Raw genomic sequence first — 6,091 nt, forward strand, 5'->3', positions numbered from 1 at the left:
TGAATTCGTAGGTAGCGTTTCCGAATATTCTTGGAGAGTTTCTTTCAGTAAACCGTTGCTATAAAGGCGACAAGCGGAAACGCCCGTGTGTTTGATTTTTAGGTGCACTTCAAAGACCTACAGGTCGTAAAAATTAATCCGGAACTTTCCAGTTTGGGCGCGCATCATTGCCCGTGCAGCGTGGGAACGTTAAAACTGGAAATCAGCCACGTAATGCACGCAAGCGACCCACAGTTTAGAAAGTTGAACGTTAGCGTTTTAGTAGTGAGCGTGAAACACGATTTTGTGGTAAGGATGGCCACTTCAGCATAAAACCAAGTTGTAGAAAATATATAGCGCGATGTATAGGTAGCTCCTATTTTGAGATAGTTGGCGGAGACGGTGCTGATTTACGGTTGTTGCATTTGAAGCGACGACAAAATTTCTTCTGGCAATTGCTTGGAGACATATTTGCGGCACAAAAACGCAACAGTTGAGATGTTGTCGGGAGTACAAGTTGACAAGTTCTTCCGTCTGCTATTAGCAGGTACAAAAACAAAAGAAGAGCTCAACGTATGCGCTCTGAATTATTTTTTTTTTCCTGACTCCAAGGATGGGTGTTCTATTCTCGGGCGTGGCGGCCGAGTTTCTTACGAAGGCAAAAAAAGAAAACGCCCGTGTTTTCGAAATTTACAGCCACATCGAAGATCCCCAGGTGGTCAAAATAATACGTAACTCTTCACTATGGGGCGCCTCATCGCCTGTGTCGCGTCGCTGGGCTAAACCTGGCAATCAATCAATCAATCAATCAATCAATCAATCAATCAATCAATCAATCAATCAATCAATCAATCAATCAATCAATCAATCAATCAATCAATCAAGTACTAGCTGTCACGGAGGAAAGCGGGCTGGGTCTTGAAAAGCAAGGGGGTCCCCACAGAGTTCGCGTTTACAGTTGCCCTGGAATGTCCCTAATTTAACTGATTATGAAGGTAGCTATAAATGTGTACGGAGGAGTGTTTACACACTCTTATAGGCAACAAAGCGCAGCTTAAAAATCCCGGTCGGGAGTTTCTCCTTCGCAAGGCTTCATTTGGCGTGTTCAGATCGTTGAACCAGAGCTGTGTGTGTATTCATCGCTAGTTTTGTATCAGGCGTTCCTACCTAAACTTGATCTCTGAGTGTACACTTGCGTCCACGAGGCCTCACGTAGTTAGAGCATGGCGTATAGTGACTACACCACTTTGCAAATTAGGTGTTTTCTCGATCTTTGCTCCGGAAGATTGAGCTCACCGGAAAAGCTGGTCTTCACAGGAGGAAAAAACACTGTGCGTGTACGATGGTGCGCATGCGCTTTTGCGTGCGCGTGCTGAATGATGCATTTGTGTGCTTGTGTGTGTATGCGTGCACGCATATTCTTGTGGCGTGGAAGTAACGTGGAAGCTTTTGCAGCGTAAGCTGCACTGGCCGAGGTAGAGCAGCTTCGCGTAGACCCTGAAGGGCCGTGGTGCTCAAGACCGAGGAGCATTGGATTGGATTGAATTAAACAAGGTGGCATTTGATTGGAGTGGATTTAATTGGATTGTATTCCAATCTAATCCAATCGGAGTACGGCTGTGTAGAGAAATGTCTGCACATTCGCTGGTGTGCGCATTCCAGAGGAGTGACGTCATAGCCAGGGCAGACGCACTGGAGCCGGCGCGTGCCCAGTTGTGCCACTCCGTCGCGAAGTAGCCAAGTCTGACACTGCGCCGTAGCCGCTTGATAGCCGTTTCGCGTGGCTCCTGAAGAGCCGTGCTACGCATGCGCGAGGAGCAGTGACTGGACTGGACTGGACCGTGCTGGACTCGATTGGATTGGATAGGACTGGACTGCACTGGACCTGACTGGACGTGACTGGACTGTACTTGATTAGATTGTATTGGATTGGTTTGCTGAACCTTAGCTCACGCTACTGTATCCTGGCTTAGCCGAGCTAAGCCACTGCTAATTTTTTAACAGCGAAGCTGATTAGCAAATCGCAAGTTTTCGTGTCCGCCGTTAAAACTACCAAGAAGTGGCCGAGCGCACGCATGTGAACGCGGGCTTCGCAACAAGCGCCGGGCAGTTAATAAAACGAAAAAAAAAATGCCTTGCGCTCGTGTGTGTTTCCTTCACGGCGACCGTTCAGTGTCCCCTGCGCACGTTCGTCAAGCCGAGCATATCCACTTACGGAGATTGGCCAAGATTGCGGCGACCGCCCCGCACCTAAAAAAACAAAAAAAAGTCGACAGCCAGTGTGTGCGTGCGCTGCGGTGGCAGCCCAGCGTTCCAGGAGCACGTTTCTCAAGCCAAGACTGCTCACTTAGGAAGATTGCACAAGGATTGGTCAGAACAAAAACTTCAGTGTTTGCCGTAATCGGGGCAACACTTGTTCGGAACGGGAAAGACGCGTCACAGCATACGCCCCAGCATGGTGCTGTCCAATAATTATCACTTCGAAAAAAATCAAGGAAGCTCACACTTCATGGAGTAAAGGTCATTGCTGCAGTCGCAAATCGGCTGCCATCATGTACTTAAACCTTGATGGTCGTGAAGGTTACGTACAGCTGTGCTATTTTCAGGACTTTCGCGTTAGTGTGAGCTTCCTTCATTTTTTGCCTTTTGTCTTTGGTAGAGCGACCAGGCAGCATTTTTTCATGGTTTTCGGGACGCCAACCTCTATACAGAAGCTGCCACAGTGCGTGGGAGTGGTAATATTTTCCTGTTGCGTCTCTTCGCAGGCTTAGATCAGGACGTTTTATTTATTTATTTATTTATTTATTTATTTATTTATTTATTTATTTATTTATTTATTTATTTATTTATTTCAAATACCCCCAATCCCACAACCATTGACGAGAGGAGTGGGTCTTTTGCGAGCAAAGTACAAAAAAAAAACAATACTGAAAGGAAGGTAATATACAATAGATATGGTAGATTTATAGACATACAAATACAGCAGAAAATACGGAAATTGGTGTTTTGAAGAGATTGGCGCAAGTATTGGTGCCGACATCAGCAAGTGGAAAACATTCGCAGGCGACAAGAAACCACAATACCGCCACACAATGATATCAAAGGCATATCCGAAGAATGCGTTCGAAAACAGTTTTTATGTGTATATGGAAATAATCAATGGCATATAGAAGTTCATTCAGGATCGCTACACCCAATAAGGCGAACGATAGGTGGCAAAATTGATTTGAATCACCTGTTTATGCCCGAAATCCGGGAAGTTGGTCCATTCCGTCAAATTCGCTAGCGGAAATAATAAAAAAAATAAGTTTGCGTGGCAAAAAATGTGGAGCGTGAGGAGATAAGTTGACTGGCTAAGCATTTGTCGTGATAGGTTTAATTGAATAAGCATAGGCAGTACACTTTTCTTCGTAGTGATGACGGCGGCAGTTGCAAACTTGTCTTTATTAGTGTGACGCCATCGGTTCTGTTGAAGTTAGAAAGTACGAAACGGGCAGCATTAATCTGAACAAGTTCTAGAGTGTGTTGGAAAAAAACTTCGTTTCGGATCCCAGATTCAGAAGGCATAAAAAAGTTTCGTCTGACAAGAGTTTTTTTTTAAAACAATAGCTTTAATGAGACCTTGGCTATGCGGAAGTATCTTCGCAGGATAAGCTTCGGCTGGCGTTATTGGGTATGCACTCCATGCGCGCTGTCCGTGTCGCACGGCAAGGTATAATTGCGCCTTAATAACGCTAAGATGGGACGGCTTACAACTTATTGCCTCTGATGTTATTACAGTAGCGGGTTCGTTTTGACGAGAAATCCGTTTTAATTTGCATTTGTGTGACTGCAGTTGCATTTGCCAAGTTTCGCACAAACACAGGTAAGCTGTGTAAACCTGACTGCGGCGAAGCGTAGTAATTTATTTAAATATAGAGAACCAAATCATCAGCATACAAATTAAAAGTAGACGAAATGCATTTCGGCCGGCCATTAATATAAATCAGAAACATTGGTGGTGGTGCAATGCTGTATCTTTAAACCTACCTTTTGCCGTATGGCAATCTATCGCAATTAAAAAAGAAAACGGTACTGGTGCCAAAACTGAGCCGTGTGGTACCTCTGATGTAACAAAAAATCAAGGGCCACTCGTAGATGTTGGAACTAACGTACTGAAACCAGTCACTCAAAAAAAAATTTGACTCAGATTAATTATTTTGAGTGTAGTTGAAGTGCAGAAAGTTTCAACAATAATTAACGATGACTGACTTTGGCTAACGCATTCGAAAAGTCGAGAAAGACGCAGTCTACTCTGGATCTTTTGTCAAGTATGGTATGAAATGTGTGTGTCGCATGCAAAGTGTACGCAAACAACGCATTTGTGTTTCACCTTGACGGCGAAAGCCAGGTTGAGATGGAACAAAAATGGATTCTAAAAGAAAAAAGGGACCATGAATGCAAGGCGCGGCTTTGCGGTCTTTGTACAGACTAAAGCTTGGTTACCTCCTCAAGTTAATTATGGCCTAAATAACGTTGTTTTTACCAGGAAACAGAAACACCAACACATCTTCTATTTTCTGCTACGCGTGAGCTGGAGCTTGATAGTGGAAATATTGAAAATATGGTTTGCAGTATGTTAATTTTTGCGAGTATTTCAGAGGTAGAATACCACAGGGCAAGACGCACCAATAAATTCTACAGTCGTGTGCTTTGGCGGTTTCTTTGATCCCCCGGAGAGATAGTGGCCGGTGAATTGTTGCTTGATCACCTGTTTTTTTATATCTGGCCTAGTTATTTGAAGTTGTCGTTAAAGGTGCACCAGATTTAATTACAAAAGCCGTATTTTGAATCAACAAAAGCGCTCGTTTTGTTTTTACGAATTTTCTTAAATTTCTAAATAGTTTTTTGCTCTTTGGTAGTAATTAGAGCATTCGAACCGGTTACCACATTCTTACTAGAATCAAAATTTGACAAAGAATAGACAATAAAAAAAAATGGCGGCCGCTACGCACACCTAAAGCTGGATATGTAAAGCGAAAGCTGGGTTTAGCCTGGATAAGTCTTCGTTTCATTCGGTTAACCTTTGATTTAGCGTTAATTATACGATTCGTCCAAAGCCTCCCTTTGAGTACAGTTAATGCTTAGAGCGAGCTGAGCATCTCGCTCTACCGGAGCCTTCGAACCTTGCTTCGCGCACTTGGCATTCCTCTAGCGAAACAGCTGGCCGGGCGATATCCGAGGGAGCTGGGGGGGGAGGTTAGACGACAGCTCAAAGCCCCCAAGAAACACTCAGCGAATAGAAGATGGCCCGGCACTAGTCTCAACCATGGCAAAGCTCGCAGGGGCGCGGCGAGTCACATGGCCGTGCAGCAACCGAGCGGCGCAGAGTGCATGCGACAAGCCGGTAATGGCGCTGGGGCGGCTAGCCAACGCGGCTGTCGGCAGAGCTCAGCCCGGGGAGTCACGTGATGTGCTGCCAAAGGTTCAGCGCCGCAGCGGTCAAATGAAGGTCAAATTCTCCGCAACGGCCAAACCACTCGACGAGATTACTGAAGTGTTTCTTCAAAATAAAATTAAAAAGCTACTGCGAGCGCCATAAATTCCATGTAACGCAGTAATGCTAGTGCTTAGCAGCATCCTGCACGTGTGATAGGTTCACGTGCAGCCATGACACTAGTAGCAGCGCCTCTACATTGGCCTCGCCTTCAAAAACAGTTTGCATACTATGTTAGGTTTTTCTCGAGCCTTACCTGAGGACCGCACAATGTCCGTCCGCGTTCGTGCGCATAGCATTTACAATCGCAAAAAATCACACAGACACCGGTGGAATCCGAGCCTGGTAGGCCAGACAGAGTTAGTGGCAGTTGTCCTACCCGAGAGTCAAATGGCGTACTCCCTCGCCTGTAACGGTTGATTGATTGATTGATTGATTGATTGATTGATTGATTGATTGATTGATTGATTGATTGATTGATTGTAAGGTTTAACGTGCCGACGCAACGCAGGCGAGGAGGTGCGCTGCAGTGGAGGGCTCCGGATCAATTTTGACCACCTGGGGAGCTTTACCGTGCGGCGAAATCTCGTAGCCATGGGAGTTTTGGCTTTTAAGTGCGAATGCACTTCTTAAGCG

This window comes from Haemaphysalis longicornis, unplaced genomic scaffold (assembly GCF_048455015.1).
Source record: "Haemaphysalis longicornis isolate Haplotype H1 unplaced genomic scaffold, Haemaphysalis longicornis Haplotype H1 scaffold_5, whole genome shotgun sequence".
NCBI classification, from domain to species: Eukaryota; Metazoa; Arthropoda; class Arachnida; order Ixodida; family Ixodidae; genus Haemaphysalis; species Haemaphysalis longicornis.